This window comes from Meriones unguiculatus (genome assembly GCF_030254825.1).
Source record: "Meriones unguiculatus strain TT.TT164.6M chromosome Y unlocalized genomic scaffold, Bangor_MerUng_6.1 ChrY_unordered_Scaffold_23, whole genome shotgun sequence".
NCBI classification, from domain to species: Eukaryota; Metazoa; Chordata; class Mammalia; order Rodentia; family Muridae; genus Meriones; species Meriones unguiculatus.
Window position 1 is genome coordinate 31,052,285 of NW_026843709.1, and position 21,663 is coordinate 31,073,947.

Consider the following 21,663-nt stretch of genomic DNA (forward strand, 5'->3'; position numbering starts at 1 on the left):
TATACAGAACAAAGAAAAAATACTAAAAGCTGCAAGAGAAAAAGGCCAAGTAACATATAATGGCAAACCCATTAGAATCACACCTGACTTTTCAACAGAGACTATGAAAGCCAGAAGGGCCTGGATGGATATCATGCAGACCCTAAGAGAACACAGATGTCAGCCCAGGCTACTATACCCTGCAAAACTCTTGGTCCTCATAGACAGAGAAAACAAGATATTCAAAGAAAAAAAACAAATTTCAACAATAACTACAAACAAATCCAGCATTACAGAAGACACTAGAAGGGAAAACACAACCCAAAACCTAGCTACATTCAAGAAAACACAGGAAATAAATAACACCATTACAGTAAAACAAAAAGCAACCAAGCACACAACTGTATGGTCACAGCCAACATCAAATTCAAACGATTTAACAGCCACTGGTCATTAATCTCTCTGAATATCAATGGACTTAATTCTCCAATAAAAAGACACAGCTTAATAGAATGGATGCATAAACAAAGCCCAGCAATCAGTTGTATACAAGAAACACACCTAAATCACAAAGATACACATTACCTCTGGGTAAAGGGATTGAAGACAGCTTTTTAAGCAAATGGAGCAAGAAGCAAGCAGGAGTAGCCATTCTAATATCTGATAAAATAGACTTTCAACAAAAACTAATCAAAAGAGATGGGGAAGGACACTTCATACTCATCAAGGGAAAATTCCACCAAGAAGACATCACAATCCTGAACATCTATGCCCCAATTACAAGGGCACCCACATTTGTGAAAGAAACATTGATAAAACTTAAACCACATATAGATCCCCACACAATAATAGTGGGAGACTTCAACACCCCACTCTCAACAAAGGACAGGTCAACTAAACAGAAATTAAACAAAGAAACAATACCTATAACAGAGGTCATGAATCAAATGGACCTAACAGACATTTACAGAACCTTACACCCAAACATAAAAGAATTTACCTTCTTCTCAGTACCTCATGGAAACTTCTCCAAAACAGACCACATAGTTGGTCACAAGGCAAGAAGATTGAAATAATCCCTTGTATCCTGTCTGATCACCATGGAATATAGCTGGACCTCAATAACAACAAAAATAGCAAAAAGCCTACACATACATAAAAACTGAAGAACTTGCTACTAAAAGAGAGCTGGGTCAGGGAAGAAATAAAGAAAGAAATTAAAGTCTTTCTAGAAATCAATGAAAATGAAGACACAACATACCAAAACTTGTGGAACACAATGAAGGCAGTGCTAAGAGGAAAGTTCATAGCACTAAGTGCCTTCAAGAAGAAATTCAAGACAGTGCATTCAAGCAACTTAATGGCTCACTTAAAAACCCTAGAAAAAGAAGAATCAGAAAAAAACAAAAAGGAGTAGATGGCTGGAAATAATCAAACTCAGGGCTGAAATCAATCAATTGGAAACAAATAAAACAATTCAAAGAATCAATGAAACCAAGAGCTGGTTCTTTGAGAAAATCAACAAGATCAACAAACCCTTAGCCAAGCTAACTAAAAGGCAGAGAGACACCACCCAAATCAACAAAATCAGAAATGAAAAGGGGGACATAATTACAGACACTGAGGAAATCCAAACAATCATTAGGACTTACTTCAAAAATCCATATGTCACAAAATTTGAAAATCTAAACAAAATGAACAATTTTCCTGATCAATTTGACTTACCAAAGCTGAATCAGGACCAGGTAATCAATTAAATAGTCCTGTATCCCCCCAAAGAAATAGAAGAGGTCATTAAAAGTCTCCCAACAAAAAAGAGCCCAGGACCAGATGGCTTCAGCACAGAATTCTACCAGACCTTCAAAGAAGAGCTAACTATTCCACAACATAGCAACAGAAGGAACATTACCAAACTCATCCTATGAAGCCACAGTCACCTTGGTACCTAAACCTCACAAAGACTCAACAAAGAAAGAGAATTTCAGGCAAATCTCCCTATGAACATTGATGTAAAAATACTCAACACAATACTCACAAACCGAATCCAAGAACACATCAAAGAAATCATCCACCATGACCAAGTAGGCTTCATCCCAGGTATGCAGGGGTGGTTCAATATGCGGAAATCCATCAATGAGATCCACCATATTAACAAAGAGAAAAAAAAAACACATGAAAATCTCCCTAGATGCTGAAAAACCATTTGACAAAATCCAACATCCATTCATGTTTAAAGTATTGGAGAGATCAGGGATAAAAGGCACATATCTAAACATATTAAAGGCGATATATACACAAATATACAGCAAGCCCATAGCCAACATCAAACTGAATGGAGAGAAACTTAAAGCAATCCCACTGAAATCACGGACAAGACATGGCTGCCCACTCTCTCCATATCTCTTTAACATACTTCTGGAAGTCCTTGCTAGAGCAATTAGATAGTTGAAGGAGATCAAGGAGATACAAATTGGAAAGGAAGAAGTTAAATTATCACTATTTGCAGATGATATGATAGTATACATGAATGACCCCCAAAATTATACCAGAGAACTCCTACAGATGATAAACACCTTGAGCAATGTGGTCATATACAAAATTACCTCAAAAAAATCAGTAGCCCTCCTGTATACAAAAGACAAAAGTTCTGAGAAAGAAATTAGGGAAACAACACCCTTCACAATAGCCACAAATGATGTAAGGTACCTCGGAGTAACCCTAACAAAGGAAGTCAAAGACTTGAATGAAAAAAAAATTTCAAGTCTCTGAAGAAAGAATTAGAAGATATCAGAAGATGGAAAGATCTCCCATGTTCATGGCTTGGCAGGAATAACAGTACAAATGGCCATCTTACCAAAAGCAATCTACAGATTAAATGCATTTCCCATCAAATTACCAACACAATTCTTTACAGATCTGGAAAGAAAAATTCACAACTTCATATGGAATAACAAGAAACCCAGAATTGCTAAAACAATCCTCTACAATAAAAGATCTTCTGGAAGTATCTCCATCCCTGATCTTAAGCTGTCCTATAGAGCAACTGTTTTAAAAACTGCATGGTGCTGGCATAAAAACAGAATGGTGGATCAATTTAACAGAACAGAGGACCCAGAAATAAGCCCGCATACTTATGGACAACTGATCTTTGACAAAGACACCAAAACCATACAATGGAAAAAAGATAGCATCTTCAACAAATGGTGCTGGTCCAACTGGATGTCTACATGTAGAAAAATGAAAATAGATCCACACTTATCACCCTGAACAAAACTGAAGTCCAAGTGGATCAAAGACCTCAACATAAAACCAGACACATTAAATCAGCTAGATGGGTCAGTTAACGCCCTAACAAGGGACATCGAAAATGAGGTGTAACATGAGTAAGGCTGGTTTTTGGAGCTCTGGATGCCTTAGGAAAAAAGAAAGTGCTTTCTGATGGCTGTTAAATAATAAAACCTTTGTGATGTCATACCATTGTGATGTGGTTACAACATTGTGGTATCATAATAGTATTGATATGTCATAATAATATTGTTCTGTTGCTCTCTTTGGGGAGACCCTGTCCTCTCCAGCTTTTACTATTTCCCACTTCTTACATAAAATTCCTTAACTCTGCCCAACAGTTGGCCATCAGGCTAAGCATCTGCTTTGATAGTCTGCAGGGCAGAGACTTTCAGAGGCCCTCTGTGTTAGGTTCCTAGTTTTTTTCCTATTTTATTCTTCTGGCTTTCAGAAGCCCTCTGTAGAAGGTTCCTAGGTTGTTTCCTGTTTTCTTCTTCTTCTGATGCCCATCCTCTTTGCCTTTCAGGATGGGGATTGACCGTTTTAGTTAGGGTCCTCTTTCTTGCTTGCCCACCAGGAGAGCAATAGAACAAGAAAATTTGAACACTTCCCAGAAACTCATACTCCAACCAAGGACTATTCATGGAGATAACCTAGAACCCCTGCGCAGATATAGCCCATGGCAGTTCAGTGTCCAAGTAATGGAAAGAGGGACTGCCTCTGACATAATCTCATTGGCCTGCTCTTTGATCACCTCCCCCTGAGGGGGGAGCAGCCTTACCAGGCCACAGTAGAGGACAATGCAGCCACTTTTGATGAGAACTGATAGACTAAGTTCAGAAAGGAGAGGAGAACCTCCCCAATCAGTGGACTTGGAGAGTTGGACTTGGACTTGCAGAAAGAGGAGGGAGGGTGGGATCGGGAGGAGGGAAGGGCTTATGGGGGGATACAAAATGAATAAAGTGTAATTAATAAAATTTTTTTAAAAATGGGGAACAGAGCTAAACAGAGAATTCTCAATAGAGGAATATCTAATGGCAGAGAAACACTTAAAAAATGCTCAACATCATTAGCCATCAGGGAAATGCAAATCAAAACAAACCTGAGTTTTCACCTTACACCAGTCAGAATAGCCAAGATCAAAAACTCAACTGACAACACATGATGGAGACCTTGTGGAGAAAGGGAAACTGTCCATCATTGCTGGTGGGAATGTAAATTTGTACAACCACCATGGAAAGAATTCTGACACTTTCTCAGAAAACTAGGAATAGGGCTTCCTAAGATCCAGCCATACCACTCATAGGCATATAACCAAAAGAGTCTCAAGTACACAATAAGGACATTTGCTCAACCATGTTTGTAGCAGCTTCATTTATATTAGACAGAACCTGGAAACAGATGCCTCTCAAATGAAGAATGGATACAGAAATTGTGGTATATCTATACAATTGCCTATTACTCAGCAATGAAAAGCAAGGAAATCATGAAATTTGCAGGTAAATGGTGGGAATTGGAAAGGATCATCCTGAGTGAGCTATCCCACAATCCAAAAGACACACACGGTATCTACTCACTCATATAGACATATAATATAGGATAAACCTACTGAAAACTACACCTAAAGAAACTAATCTGGAGGGAGGACTCTGGCTAAAATACTCAATCCCCATCTGGAAAGGCAAAGAGGATGGACACCAGAAGAAGAAGAATATAGGAAACAAGTTAAGAGCCTGCTTCAGGGGCCCTGTGAAAGGCTCTGCCCTGCAGACTATCAAAGCAGATGTTGAGACTTACAGCCAAACTTTAGACAGAATGCAAGGAATATTGTGAATTAAGTGGGAAATATTAAGATAGTAAGATCTGGAGAGGACAGGGGCTCCATACAGAGAGCAACAGAACCAAAAAATTTGAGCACAGGGGTCTTTCCTGACATTCATACTCCAACCAAGTACCATGCTTGGAGATATCCTAGAACTCCTGCCCAGATGTAGCCCATGGAAGTTCAGTGTCCAAATGGGTTCCATAGTAATGTTAAGAGGCACTGCCTCTGACATGAACTGATTGGCCTGTTCTTTGATCACATCACCCTGATGAGGGAGCAGCCTTACCAGTCCACAGAGGAAGACAATGCAGCCACTCCTGATGAGACCTAAGAAACTAGCATCAGAAGGACAAAAAGAATCCCTCCCCTACCATTGGACTTGGGGTGGGGCATGTGTGGAGAAGGGGATGGAGAGAGGGGTTGGGAGGGAAAGAGGGATGGAACTAGAGGGGGGATACAAAGTAAATAATTTGTAATAAAAATAAAATTAAATTAAAATTAAAAAGGAATAAAAATAAACAGAAAACAATAAAAAGGAAAATAAAAAATATTAAAAATATAATTTATTTTGGAGTTATATTATAGGAGGTTGTACTTGGAGGTTGATATTCAAATAAAAGTGACCAGACAGAATGGAGACCTTGTCTCTCTGTCTCTGTCAATTTATATCTTTGTTTCCATCGGTTTCTCTTAATGTTTCTGAATCTGTTTCTCTGGCTTTTTCTCTGTCTTGATTTCTCTGTCACCCTATATCTGCCTGCCACTTGTGGTTAAGTAATAAAAGCTCTCAGTCCTGCTGAGGGGCTTTAACAAGTTTTATGCTTGCTTATGTGATATTGTGTATACTCTATAAATAAAGATAAGCATGGTCCCAATTAAAAAAATGACAGGTAGGAAATGAAACTTTAATGTTTATTGGACAGCTTCCTATGAAAGGAGCTTCAAAATCATATGGGATTATGGGAATGTACAAAATGATAAGGTAGTCTCCTACTGTGTTCTTGGATCTGAAATTTCCTAGGAAGTGAATTTGAACTGAGCAGTTACTTGCATCCTAACTAAGTGTAACTTCACATTCTTACTGATATAATAGGCTCCACTCCCAAGAACAAGCCATTAGTCCTGAAGAGCTCTATACTTCATCACATTATCACAATTTTCCTTATGTATATATTTATTACGATTTGATCACTTTGTATCCCCTCTGCTGCCCCCCTTATTCTCCTTCCGGTCCCACCTACCCTCTTTCTTATACACCTATTCCATTTCTTTAGTTCCCTGATAGGTGAGGACCTCTTCGCCTTCTATCTGACTCTAGCTTATCAGATCTCATCATGGCTGACTGCATCATCTTCCCTTGGGGCCTGATTCTAAAGGCATTGTTCTCCTTTCATCCTCAATTCCCTGTAGTTATTTTCACTTTTCATGCCTCATCTCTTGTATGCTTCCCAGAGCTCTGAAGAGAGGCAGAATTTCATAGGGCAATCATATGTAGAGCTTGGGATTTTAAGTTTCTCTCTTCATAATATCAGACTCTGGTTCTCTGTATGCAATAACACTTGATGCATATCTATAGATGCATGAACATGGCTCTGATCTATTATTTGAGGGTAGAGAGCAACATATTTTAATAACATCAGCTTTGTTTGCTTGAAAATTTCCATAGGATGCCCTGGACCCAAAACTAAATTAAATGCCACCCAACTTCCCCTAGTGGAACACTGGTGTGGTCACAACAGATGTCCTATTGGTACTTCATGCCCCAATATTAGGAGATGCTCTAATAAGTGAATACATACTATATTTGTCTTCATTTTAGTTACATCACCCAGGATGATTTTTTCTGGTTCCATCCGTTTGCCTAAAAATATCAGGATGTCATTTTCTACCTCAATAATACTTCGTTATAGAAATATTTCACATTTTCCCAAAAGGAGATTCCCAGTACTGTTCTTTAGGCTTTGGAAGTTGCTGGAATTTATTCATTGTATTTAATGAGAAACATTCAGGATAACTATCTTCTTTCAGCCTAGAAGACCCTCCATCTTCTTCCACTTCCTGGTGATTTGAATTGCAATTTCCCCTTGAAGCTCATATATATATATATATATATATATATATATATACATATATATATATATATATCAGATCAGTCCACAGTGAGGAAATATCTAGGAAAGGTTAGATGGAATGGTCTTGTTAGATAATGTAATTCCTATTGTAGTTATATTATAAGGTGGTGTGCTTTGAGGTTTATATACCAAGTGACCAGAATAGAGTCTCTGTCTCTGAATCTCTGTCACATTATATCTTTGTTTCTCTCTGTTCAGTCTATTTCTGAATATGTCTGTCTAGCTCTTACTCTCTCAGTCTTCCTCTCTCTGCCTGACAGTTATGGTTCAGTATGAAATGTTGCTGTAGGATGCTCTGGCTCCATAACTCAATTCACTTCCACTCAACCCCCCTAGTGGGAGACTGGTTTGGTCACAATGGATGTCATATTGGAACTTTTTACCCCATGATTAGGAGACCTCTCAATAAGTGAATACAAACCATATTTGTCTTTCTGCATTTTAGTTACTTCACCCAGGATGATTTTTCCTGGTTCTATAAATATGCATGAATATTGAACAATTTGTTACCTGAATAATATTCTGATATGGAAATATACCACATTTTCCCCAAAGGATATTGTTACTACTGCTCTGTAGAACTTTGCTGGGATATTAATCATTGTATTGAATGCCAAACTATCAGGATAACTGTTTCTTTTAGCCTAGAAGTCCATCCATGTTCTTCTTCTTCTGCATGATTTTAATTGCAATTTACATTCTGAGTCCCCAGTGAGGATCAGTCCAGGAAGGGTTAGGCAGTATGGCCTTGTTAGATAAAATTATTCCTTTTGGAGTTCTATAATGGGAGAGTGTGCTTTGAGGTTGATATGCCAAAAAAAGTGACCATAAAGAATGGATTTTCTCTCTCTTGGTCTCTGTCACTTTATATCTTTTTTTTCTGTCTGTCTCAGTTTCTTTATTTCTGAACCTGACTCTCTCTCTCTCTCTCTCTCTCTCTCTCTCTCTCTCTCTGTCTCTCTCTCTCTGTCTCTCTCTCTCTCTCTCTCTGCTTCCCCTTCTTTGCATGACACTTGTGGTTCATTATGAAGCTATCTCAGTTCTGTGTAAGGACTATAACAAGATGACTGCTTACTGAAGTGACATCATGGATGATCTCTGTGAAAATATAAGCAAGGTCCAATTAATTGCTTTTTGTTCAATGATTTGCCTTGGTCAGGAAGCAAAGTATTTCACTGACTGTGGGCATATCTTTGCATTTAACAATGAATAACGGAATCCATGATAATCTGAAAGTGACATGTAATGGACAGGTGACATTATTAATGATCATTTGAAAGAAATATGTGACACTTTTACTAAATTAAGAGACTTGAACACAGGAACTGGAATCTCTGTGTTGGGTGTTTTCACTGTCCAGGTTGAGGCATGTAGCTGCTCAGCCGTTCTCTCAAGCAGGCTGTCCACTTGGTCTTTTTCATAACTGGCTCTGAAACTCTTACAGGCTTTCACCTGTTTTATAATGTCATTCTCCCTCTCAGCCAATCAGCACCTGAAAGAACCTTGAGGATTCCATGGAGATGAATAAACATTTTTTTTCAGTGTCCAGTATCTCTGATCCTGTGCACAGGTGACTTTTTCTTCTGAAACCCAACAAGCCTTTATGTCATCCTGATCCTAAACCTTTACTGTTGTTTGTTGGTATAATGTTCTTTTAAAATGTATACACATTACCCTTGTTAATTCAAATGCTGATTTCCACACCCCCAACTCTCTGGTTTCAATCTGGATATTGCATTGTGATACTCACTATAAGCATCCTGTCTCAACTCTTGTGTAAACAGGACACAAATAAAGCAACTAGATACAATGTTGTGCAATGGGAGGAGCCAGAGGACAGGAAAGAGGGGAGGAGCTAGAGAACAGGAAGGAGCGAGAAGGAGGAGGAGCTCGAAGGGAGCACAAGGAGAGCAGAGCTAGAGGAGAGAGCTCGGAGGACTTGGAGCATGAACCTGACCTAAGATTTCACAAAAAGCAAGTATAATGTGGGAAATCTAAATGTTAGGAAACTGAGGGCTTGGAGGTTTAGGAGGGAGTAAAAATTACCCAGCATTGTGTTCTAGGTTAACTAAAAACCCAGTCTCTGTGTGGTGATTTGGTTATATAGCTACTGAGGATTAACAGCAGTGTTACCAGAAGTTAAACCCGTAATAAATATTAATAACCTCCTACAACAACTGTTAATTTCTGTGACAATGTCAGGTAGGAAATGAAACTTTAATGTTTATTTAATTGGACAGCTTCCTAAGTAGGGAAGTTTTAAAGTGGTGTGGGATTAAGGGAAATGTACTGAATTACAAGGTAGTCTCCTAAAGGGGTATTGGATCTGAAATTTCCTAGGTTGTTACTTTGAACTGAACAGTGTTCACGTACTCACTTAATGGAGGTTCAAATTCTTATTGATATAATGTTTTATATATAATAAAATCTTTGGCAAATAGTGTGTCCCAACTAGGATTGCCAATCCACTATGAGCAAAATTGCCTTGGCTGACATGCATGGATGAGCAGCTGTGCCTATTCATTGGTCAATTAGGAATCCTCATGGACCTGGGGATAACAGGACAGAGAAATGTGTCAGTGTTATATGCCTAGGACACAAGGGCAGCTGTGTTTCCTTCAGTGATCCTGCAGAAAAAAACCCTCTAAAGTTAGTTTTAGTGCCAGGACTGATTGTACAGTGGTGCCACCTGAGCTCATGGGGTCTGAGGTAGATGGGTAACCACTAGTTCATCCTAGATGGTTAGGATTCTTGGCTACACAATGAGTTCCTTGGAAGCATGCCTTAAAAGGTCAAACTCTGCCCTCCTTTAGCAGAATTTTTTCTCCATGTTAAAAGTCATTGTAAAAGTTGTCAATATATTATTTCTATTGCTTTTGTGAGAATTTCATATAATATACATTACACTCCTTTTCCATTGCTTCCAGGTTCAAATTATTACACATTTCTCACACTAATTTTTTCCTATAAAATACATCAATTTAAGTATGTGTTCAGTCCTGAAGAGCTCCATACTTCATCACCTTAATCACAGTTTTTCTTATGTATTATTTTTTTACCATTTGCTCACTTTTTGTCCTCTCTGCTGCTCCCTCCTTCTTCTCCTGCCAGTCCCACCCACCCTCCTTCTTCAAAACCTATGCCCTTCCTCTACTTCCCTCATAGGGGAGGTCCTTCACTGTATATAATCCCATTTGATGCAGAAGGATGCATCTCTCTGGATCCAAGAACATGGCACTAATCAATCATTTGTGGATAGAGAACACCATATTTTAATAAAGAGGTCTTGGGTTGCTTGAAAATTTCTATAGGATGCCCTTGCTCAGCAACTAAATTAAGTGCCACCCAATACCTTGTTTGGAATACTGGTTTAGTTAGAGTAGATGGCCTATTGGAACTTTATACCCCACTAAAAGGAGTCCTCCTAATAAGAGAATACATGCCATATTTTCTTTCTGCATTTTAGTTTCTTCACACAGGATTATTTTTCCTGGGTCCATCCATTTGCCTGAAAATATCATGAAGTCATTTTCTTAGCTGATGAATAATCTGTTAAGAAAAGATTCCACATTTTTCCCAAAAGGTAATTGCCAGTCCTTTCTTTAGAACTTGGAAGTTGCTGGGACTTTAATCATTGTATTGAGTATCAAACTATCAGGATAACTATTTTCTTTTAGCCTACAAGTCCCTTCATCTTCTTCTACTTCCTGATGATTTGAATTGCAATGTCCCCTAGAAGCCCTTCTATTTATATGTGGAGTCCCCAGTGAAGAAATATCTGGTTAAGGTTAGGAGGTATGGCCTTGTTGGATAATATATTTCCTATTAGAGTAATATTATAGGAGGGTGTTCTTTCAGGTTTATATGCCAATGAAAATGACCAGACACAATGGAGGCTCTGTCTCTTGGTCTATGTCACTTTATAAATTTGCTTCTATTGCTCTCTGTCTCTCTATTTCTAAATCTGTCGCTCTAGCTTTTATCTCTCTGTGTCTCTCTCAGTCTCCCTCTTTTGTCCTGCCATTTGTGGGTTAGTATGAAAAGCTCTCAGTTCTGCTGGAAGACTACAACAGGGTGACTGATTGTAGATATGACATCATGGATGGTCTCTGTAAAAAATATAAGCAAGGTCCAAATTAAACACTCTCTGTTCAAAGAGTTGCCTTTGTTATACCCAGTTCGCGAGCCCCCAAAAGATCTCCAGGAATTGACTCCATTGCAAAACACATGAGGGTCTTTTATTGTTAATTACAAGTTGCAGCTTGGGCCCACGCAGCCCCACCATGGAAGCAGTGGGAGCTGAGCACCCTGTGCCCAGGTTAGTGGGGTGATTTATAGATTCTGGTCCCTCCCAGCATGCTCAAGGCAGGGGCAATTCCTGCCTAGCAAGCATCTATGGGTCAAGGTGCTACATTTTGAATCGATTGGCTATAGGAAGGTTCCCAGATTATTGATCATGACCAGGTGTCCCTCCCTAGGGGTAGGGTCCAATTTCCTAGCAACTGTATCTCTAGTGGGTGGGGAAAGAACGCAGCGAGGCGGTCCTTCCCCTCGGCGCATTTATTAACCATACCGCGCCTACTCTATGTCTTAATGATCACTGCTACCTTATCTTTTGGTCTCTCATTTCCCCCTTTCCCATGATCATTTGAAGACCCAATCTTGGGTCTTCCAGATATGACCCCTTGTATCGTATATATTTATCTTTTTATAATGGAATCTGGGGTCCCTTCAGGGTGGATATAGGGGTAGTCAGCCAAGGAGAACTATTATAGGGTCTCTCTAGGCTTTTAGCCCAGTTGCTGCAATATTAGTGTCCAATTCAGCTAAGCAGATGCCCAAGATAATAGCTAATGCCAGGGAGCCCCTTTTGACTTAGCATTTCAGCCTGCTAAGGGGGATTTGGGTGTAGATCTGCCTTCTGGAGCTTCTTCGATGCTGACCGTTGGACCGTAGGCATCAGGGGCTAGGGAGACTGAAATGCCAGTCAAAGGCTGGGCAATGGGGAAGTCCCAAGCATCTGGTTCGTTGATCCATCCGAAGAGGCAGGGAGCAATCAGGTCAGTTTCCAGGAAGTCCAGATTTCAGCTTGCAGTCCACAGCTGATCCCGGAACAGAGTTAAACAGGTGAAAATCTGCTGAGACAAATTTAGACTGGAGACAGAAGTTAAAATTTGTCTATTAAGTGGGAAAGATCAGGGAAAATCTCATCTGTGATTCTTTTGAGCTATGCCAGATCCAGATCACATCCTGAAACTTATATGAAATTTTTTAGTAAACAAAAGGAAATATACAATTTTAAATACTCAGAAAAGTAACATATCAGCAAATCAAACATTTTGAGAGTAACAGGTAAAACTGCATCCCACTGGTGAGTATCAGTTAGCTGTTTGTTTTATAACCTTTATATACAACCTAAGTGTGTCCACAGTAACATTTTTTTCTATGTGCATAGCTGTTGGTAATTAGCCACGAATGGAGCTTGGCCATTTTTATACACTCAGCATCTACTTTTACCTCCCACTTTCATGTTTACACTGGAAAGTTAGGCAGAAATACATTATTGGCTTAGTGCTAAACCCTGGATGCTTGGAGTTTTTTTTTTTAACAAAGTAACTAGAAGGAATAGATTTAAGATATTTCTGTGTTAAAATCTACTCCAGAAATGGCAGATATTAAGAATACTATAGTAAAAGCTATGACTTTTGGGTCAGATATGTACATTAAACAGATGTTTTTAACATAAGGAGAAGCACTTTTAAGTCTATCTCTAGAAGCCAACCAAAGGAAATTAAAATCTCAACCTGGTGACTGAATAATAAGCAGTTATTGCTCCATCAACTTATCAGAACTCTATTGATCAATGCCAAAACTCTGAACTTCTAAAATTTTATAACATAAGCACAACAGTAGCAAAGAGGGGGGAGAAATCTAAAGTATCTCCCATTTTAATGTGTTTTAAATATTTTATATCATTATAACTTATAATTATATATCTTAAAAAAACTACTTAGACTCTCCAATCTTTTGCATTTATCAACCCTGAAACCCTTTCTGAAACCAAATAACAACACTCTAGATTTTTACAACCTAAACTCCTGTATCCTCAGACCCTACATAAGCTCCATTTATTGATCTTAAGACACAGTCAACTAACATGAGTCCTGTGAGCAAGACAAACCTGTTTTTCTTCTAAATAAGAGATCTAGTACCTAGTAGTTTTAGCTAATGAACTGATCAATGAGCTAACAGTCGATCTAATTGTCTTCTCTCTAGCTGCAAAGCTATTGTAAGCTTAGCATAGCCATCAAGGTGTTCAGAGACCTGAGAAGGATAAATTATAAGCTAAATAAATATTTCAATCCATGTGCCAATCAAAATGACAGGGATGACTAGTTAGTCCAATACCTAGGCAGTGGTCCTGGCTCCTGTGTCTCACTGCATCCTGAACAGAGGCAGTTCTGCCCAGCACATAAGAAGAGAGACTGTTTCTGTGAAGAAAGAAACGAGAGAATGGCCTCACCTCGCCCTTAGCAATGTGAAACATTGACTCCAGATGTCCACAGTTTTGGTGTGGCCTCAGCAGTGGGCCAGTTGAGGCAGTATTGCCCAGTGATTAGCATACCACAATCCAGAGTACCAGTCATCTGTCATTGTGCCGAGATCTTCTCAGAGACCTTGGGGGAGCTACTACTAAGATTTCGGGACTTCCTGTCACAATAAGCTTGCACATGTTAAAATGCCATATTCAGATTTCTGAAAAGCTTGAGGGCCAGCATATCTGAGTTACTCTGTTTTTATCATCTGCTCTAAACTGTGTCCTATAAAACCGAATGCTATTATCTCTAATTCTAGCATATTTCTGAGATGCATGTCCTAGAAGTATATATTTTAAGACAAATAGGCAAACTTCATAGTTACCCATCCTAGGCTTAACCTTAAAAAAAAACTTGAACAAGGAGACTAGGTAAGGCTCAACTGCAATATTTAGCATGACTTTAAATCTGCTCTTTCTGAACTAAAATCAAAGCAAACCTTTTAATCAGATACAGTTCATAGAGAGGCTAGCAAATCTTGCTGCTCCTACCACTTGTATTAAAATTGAACACTTAAAAGCTTTGCATTTAGCACTATCTCCGGATCAGCATGGCGGCTGGCTACGTGCAACCGAACTCAGCTGGAAGCCCTAAACAAACATGGCAGCCAAACTACAGCTTCATGCGCTCTCCATTGTTGAACCATCATGGCGGCTGGCCATGCGCTAGCACAGCCTGCGACTGACAACACCAAGCACAGCCACTGGTTGCTGCTGATGATACAGCAAACACTGTAGAGCATCCATAATCCCCCACAACCAAAAGTTCCCAGTGATCAAACAAGCTTTATAACCAACTGCATAACAACAATTTTAAACTGTAAGAATTATTTTAGCCATACCAAACCTATCAGCTAGAATTTCTTCCCTTAAAAGAGTATAAAAAAAATTTTGTAATGAGGAATCACCAGCCTTTTAAATGAAGTACAACATATTTTAAAATACAGTTTTTTGTTTTTTTTTTAAATCATATTAATTCTCTGGCTTTTTATAACACATCCACTAACCTTCTGCAACATTTTATATACCTTTAAGTTCCTAGCTTTCTTTTTCTGGCTTAACCAGACATGCTTACTTTCTTGCTTTTCGGACAACATAAAAACTCTCAACAAAATCCTTTTTATTTTGACATGATCCTGCTGAAACCCAGAGTCTACGTACAATTTGCTTTTTATAGGCAAAGCAAAAACAAGTTACATTACTATAAAGAGGAGTTTTGAAACTGCCATTTTTTTTTAAATAACTTCCCTGTAGCAGGTAACATAAACAAACTCTCAGGAACTTAGAACAGGCTTTAAGGAACTTGGTGAAATTTCCTCTTTTCTTTGTCTTAAGGTAAAGAACAGGGTGTAAACATGTTTTTTTTCATAAACAAAGCAGCTTATCAAACAAACAGCTCTCCACAAGTTACATTTAAAACAAACTGCAATTTTATTAATTAGCACAGACACTACGGCAGGGTTTTATTTAGTAAAGCTGATAAAATACCCAAGATCATTGTCATACCCAAATCCCTGATGAACTTAAAAGTTTTATAGCCTTAAACATTTAAACATTTTTTAAAACCCATTTTTGCAACATCAAAATAAAGTACCCCTTTGTAGGAGAGAAGTCACAAGGCATAAACATAATCTCTAAAATCAAAACCAGATTTTAAAACCAGAATTTACCAGTGCAAGCCGTTTAATTTCTACAACCAATATCAATTTAAAATAAGTCATCTTTTTTAACCTAGAAGGAAATGAGAATTATTTGACCAAGGTTTTCTTTTCTTTTTTTTTTATTTATACCAAGATGGAGGTCACATTATAAAATCACATGGTGAAGTCAAAGATGGCAGCGAGACACTGAGACACTTTATACCACGTGGCAACCTATACATATGCGTTTATGGATCTAATAAGACACATAGGCACACATTTTAAATAAGTTTCCTGAGGCCTTTCAGAACAGAAAACAGAAGGTAAACACAGATACTGCACAGAGACATTGAGAAAGCTGGCCAAATTTCCTGGGACAAAAACTGAAATTCCTCCAGGATGGGCCCAAGTCCCTTCCTGGGTAAGGTACTGTAAAAACAGACCTTCAGATTCCCACTCGGCTCCTCTGCCACAAAAGCATCAGAGTGGTGGGTGGCTCTAGAACACCTCCAGATACTGATGAAGTTGGGGGACGTCTCTCCCAACTTCAGTGACTGTGATTGTTTGAAACGTCTGTCCAAATCTCATTAGTCACTCATACAGATGCCTCGAGACAAAACAGAATTCAGAAAATAGGCACCAACAGAACACTGCACACAACACAAAGCGACAATGACAGAGACTGAGACAGACACCACACTTACCAGCTGGAATGAGACCCTCCGGATCAGTCCTGAGGTCTTGGGGGGGGCCCTGCAATCTCAGTGGGACCCCCAGCCTTGGTCAGGTAACATATTCCCAGAAAGTAATTCACTGACTGAGGACATATCTGTGCATTTAACAAATAATAATGTAATCTGTGATAATGTGAAACTCACATATCAAAGACACATGACTGTTAATGACCACTTGAAATAAATATTTGGCACTTTTTCTAAACTAAGATTCTTGGACAAACAAACTGTCATTTCTGGGTTGTATGCTTTCAACTGCCCAGATTGAGGTATGCAGGGCTGCTGAACTTTTCTCTCACACAGGCTGTCCAGTTGGCCCTTTTAATAACTGGCTTGGAGACTCTTACTGGCTTTCACCTTTTGCATGTCATCATTCCCCATTTCAGCCAATCAGCCCCTGAGAGAAACTTGAGGTTACTATGGAGATGAGTAAATAAATGTTCCTCAGTGTCCAGAATCTCTGATCCTGTGCACACATGACTCTTTCTTGTGAAACCCAACCAGATTTTAACTCATCCCCTTATCCAAATCCCACACCTTTACTCCTGTTTACCTCTGTGACAATGTAAGATAAGAAATAAAACTTTAATGTTTATTTAATTGGACAGCATCCTAGGCAGAGAAGGTTCAAAGTGATGTAGGATTAAGGGTAATATACTGAATGACAAGGAGGTCTCCTACTATGGTCTTGGAACTGAAATTTCCTAGGTTGTGACTTTGAACTGAGCATACTAATTAAATGTACTTTCACATTCTTATTGATATAATAGGTATCAGCATCTAGGATTCCCTGGGGTATTGAGTCTTTTCTTGGGAGCTGTGACTCCAGAGGCCTGCTTTGATATTTATTTTTTTTTAATTTTTATTTTTTTTATCAGTTACATTTTATTAACTCTGTATCCCAGCCGTGTCCCAATCCCTCATTCCCTCCCAGTCCCTCCCTCCCTCCCTCATCTCCACTGTACCCCTTTCCAAGTCCACTGATGGGGGGACCTCTTCCCCATTCATCTGATCCTGTTTTATCAGGTATCTTCAGGACTGGCTGCAAAGCCCTCCTCTGTGGCCTAACAGAACTGCTCCTCCCTTCGGGGGTGGGGAGACCAAAGAGCCAGTCATTGAGCTCCTGTTAGAAATAGTCCCTGTTCCCCTCACTTTGGGAAACCATTTGGTTACTGAGCTACCACAGGCTACATCTGAGTGGAGGTTCTAGGTTATATCCATACATGGTCCTTGGTTGAATGCCAGTCTCAGAAAAGACCCTGTGCCCAGATATATTTGGTCCTTGTGGAGCTCCTATCCTTTCCCCATCAGACTAACTCCCCTTCTTTTTTATGATTCCCTGTACTCTGCCAAAGGTTTGGTCATGAGTCTTTGCTTTGAAAACACTGTGGTGTTTTTATACAATGGAATACTACTCAGCAATCAAAAAGGAGGAAATCATGAAATTTGCAGGCAAATGGTGGGATCTAGAAAAGATCATTCTGAGTGAAATATCCCAGAAGGAGAAAGACAAACATGGGATATACTCACTTATATAGACCTATAAGATATGATAAACATAATGAAATCTATACATCTAAAAAAGATAATCAATTGAGCGGACATGGGGTAAGATGATCAATCCTCATTTAGAAAGACCGATGGGATGTGCATTGAACGTACAACAGGAGTCTACTGAGTGCATCTGCTTTGATATTTAAATCTTAGCGGAGAGACTGCTTTTACCGGACCTTCTCTAAAGGCAGGGTAGAACTTGCAAGTCCATCTCCTTTTGTTTGTGACAGCAGGTGGGATAGCTTGTGAGGGTCACACCTCTTCTTCAGGCTCCTTGTGCAAATTAACCTATTGTTCTGAGATGTTTTACTGGCTGAAAGTAACTCCTCCCAAAATAAAGAGGCAGAGGGCTGGAGGCAGAGGAGGAGGCAGAGACTTGAGACTTGCTGCTGGCACTGCTTGCTTCAGCAGCCTGCCTTTTGCTGTGGCTGCCAAGTCTGGACCTTTAAAAAAGTTTCCTGTGTGCTGTGTGTTTATTTTATTAATATTAATCCTCACTCCTGACTCAAGAGCCATTCGACTCTGCGGGCTAGTCTTTAAGAGTAGGGAAAAGATTGGTAACCTGACAGTCCTGCAGGCTAGTCTAACTGTGTCCACCTGAAAGAGGGACTTTAAATGGGGGGACAGAGACTCTAAGAATGGAGACAAAACAGGTTCCTGTTCAAGTCGCAGTTTACTGAATGTGCAAACAACACTTATAAAGCAAAGGGTACAAGCAAATTTTTTTTCAGAGTAGCAACACATCTCTGCCACGTGGCAAGTAAACCAGGAATTCAATCAAGGTTACACAAAGTTCACAGAATGGTTCCCAAGTTTGTAGCGAGATTGCTATCTACTTCTCAGGCTCAGGACACACTGCTTGCAAGTGTGAAACTTGCAAGGGTAGTATGAAACTTGTGTGAAACTGCCAAGGGTAGTATCTGAGACATGGAAATTAGATAAGACCAGCATCTGTCATTCATGGCCTGGAAGCATAATTCTAATCACCAGACCCTTCAGTTTCCCATTCTTTGTTTTATGGAGATCCTGTTTTAGATTGGAGAAATGTGCATTTTCCTTAATCATAATCAAGGTCTAAGATGCAATTTTTATGATCTTTTGTCTTATGTTGGAAAAACCACAATTTTACTCTTACATGTCACTGACTTACCTGCATATCAAATGGGGTTGTTAGAGATCTTTAATTGCAATTCATGCAACTGCACTTGCATATGTTTAAGTTGTTGAAGGAACTGTAACACACAAGGCAGGCAGGCACAGGCCAACACACCCATATCCACCAGGCCCACAACTGTCAGTCCTCACTTAAGCACAGAATCAAAGAAAGAAAATCACCTCTTGAGGCTAGTAAATATATACCAGACTGTATTGGCCAATTCTAACTTAGATTTCTTGGCAGATTCCATGTCATGGATCTTATTTCTCATCATTAAAATGTTCAATAAGAAGCTTTTGCTAGACCAAATACCAGAAAGGTGATTCTGAACCTGAGTCCAATTAAATTCTGTTTCATCATATCAACAATCAGAAAAACTAACAGGAATCATAATGGAAGCTGGTTGCTTAACAACTAATACTGAAAGAGCATTATTATTAGCACTAACACATTTAGTAAGACTGTAATATACACATTTAATTGAATAAGTATCATTATTCTTAAAATGTCTTGCTACAGTGTTTCCAACAGTACATAAGGAGGATTAATATAGGCCAAAACAGAAGAATACTTGATTAATTTAGCAAAGCTACTGATATTTCCAGAGTGAATGTGTAACAATACCAACATAGCCCCCAATTCCCATATATGGGTTTGCCAGATTTTATTTGAAGTCCTCCAAATTCCAGTACTAACAACTTCTTCTAAAACAAAGGATTTTGACTGCCTTTACCAGAAGCCAAGTTCTTAATAGCCTTAACTATAGACCAGTCCAGTCCATGACTATAAATGCAGTGTCATCGTCCCAGGAGTAGATGGTGTGCATTTCTCAGCTGCATCTTGTCCAAGGAACCATCAGTTGAGGGCAAGTGCATTGATCCCCTTTCTCACAGGGTGGCTAGCTCATTGGACACGTAAGACTGTCATTCTTAACTCCCTTAGGAAGGGTCAATAATATCCCCCCAATGTTTCACTTTGCCTGCTTGCAAAGAGAGTCTTGAGCTACCACCCAAACTTTATAGTAGTAGGCTCTGAACTATGACCTAGACAGGTGAGACTGGTAAGCAGTTCTTATGAATACTCTTTCTGGAAATGCAAAGAGGATGACCTCTTCCTAGTCCTGAAAGGTTAAGAGTCTGTTTTACTTGTGTTGGGTTGCAGGAAAACCCAGCAACCAAGTGTTGTTGACATAAACAAGGACTTCTGCATCATCCCAGGAAATTGGATATAGTAGAAGTAGATTAGGAACATATGCCAAATAAACAGTCATCTTGACTGAGGGGTCTTCATTGACATTATTATCATTGTCAGGAGAAAACTCCTCATCTACTTGTCACACCACACATTCTTGTAGTCATTGAGGTGCATCATTTTCCTGTGAAAAAACACAGACAGGTCCTAGTCTGCATATGAGTAGAGGGTCACGTCCATGACATTGATTTCTTAAAGGATTCTTCCATTTTACTTTAGCAAAAGTTTTCTTGACTTCTATATGCAAAATATATCTGCTGCGGATTTACCACGCTTATGCAAATTTTAAAAATTCGGAATGAAAAGAATATGATTAAGATGATTCTTGGTGTCCAGGGGAGTAGCTCCCTCTTTTATGTCTTTTTGCAAATAAATCTTAATTGTTTAGTGGGCATGCTCTACCATGCCTTGTCATTTAGAATACTAAGGTATTTTAGTTATATGAGTGTCCCGACCTGCGGGACCTAGTTATTTGTGGGGGCGAAGGGGGTCATACCTGTAGGAGATGAGGGAGAGAGAGAAATGAGCACAAGTAGACGAATGCCTTTCAAGTGCTGACTTTATTGTGCAGCAGTTTTATTTTTATAGGGCAGTTCTGGCAGGGAGGGGGGTTTCGAGGAGGAGGAAATAACAGTGGAAAATCACCAAGACTATTGTAAGAAATCACTTGATTCATGTGATTGTTGCACTGGAGGCTCAAAAGTTTATACAGTCACTAAAAACAACATCTATGGTTTCAGACATCTGTTGTTTGTCCAGCAGGGCTATTAACCGAAAGGTATGATTCACAGACCTCTGTTGTTTGTCCGGCAGGATATTACAAATCAGAGTCTGGGGGCTTTGCCGGCTCCCGACATATGAGAAGCTTGAAACTGTTGACAAAATCTTATATATGATTTGCTGGAATATCCTGTTCCATTGTCATTATTAAATTGCTTAGGAACTCCTCGAATATTAAAAACCTGTAGACAAAGAGCAATAACATTCTTTGCAGCTTTTCCTGGTTGAAGAGTAGGAAAAAGAAATCCAGAATAGGTATCAATGCAAACACGTACATATTTTAATTGTTTAAATTCAGGAATATGTGTAATATCCATTTGGCAAATCTGATTTGGAGCCAATCCTTCAGTATTGCCTTCCAATTGAAAAACAGGCTGAAATTGAGGACAAGTACTGCAAGCCTTGACTATACTAAGGGCCTTTTCCTTAGTCAATCCAAATTTAAGTCTCAAGATTTGACTATTAAGATGATCCATATTTTGGGCATCCTGGGCTCTTTTTAACTGTGGACCATAAACTTCAGTGACTTTATCTGCCAATGCCTTTCCTTTAGACAGGGTTGTCCTGGTAAATTAGAATGAACCCTCAAATGTCTTATAAAAATGGGAAAGCTTTTTTTTTGTATCAAACTGTGAATTTGTCAAATTAAAATTCCAGGAGATGTCTGAATTTGACCTGCAGTCTCTAACCTAGGCAAAGCCTGAGCTATATATGCACTATCTGTAAAAATGT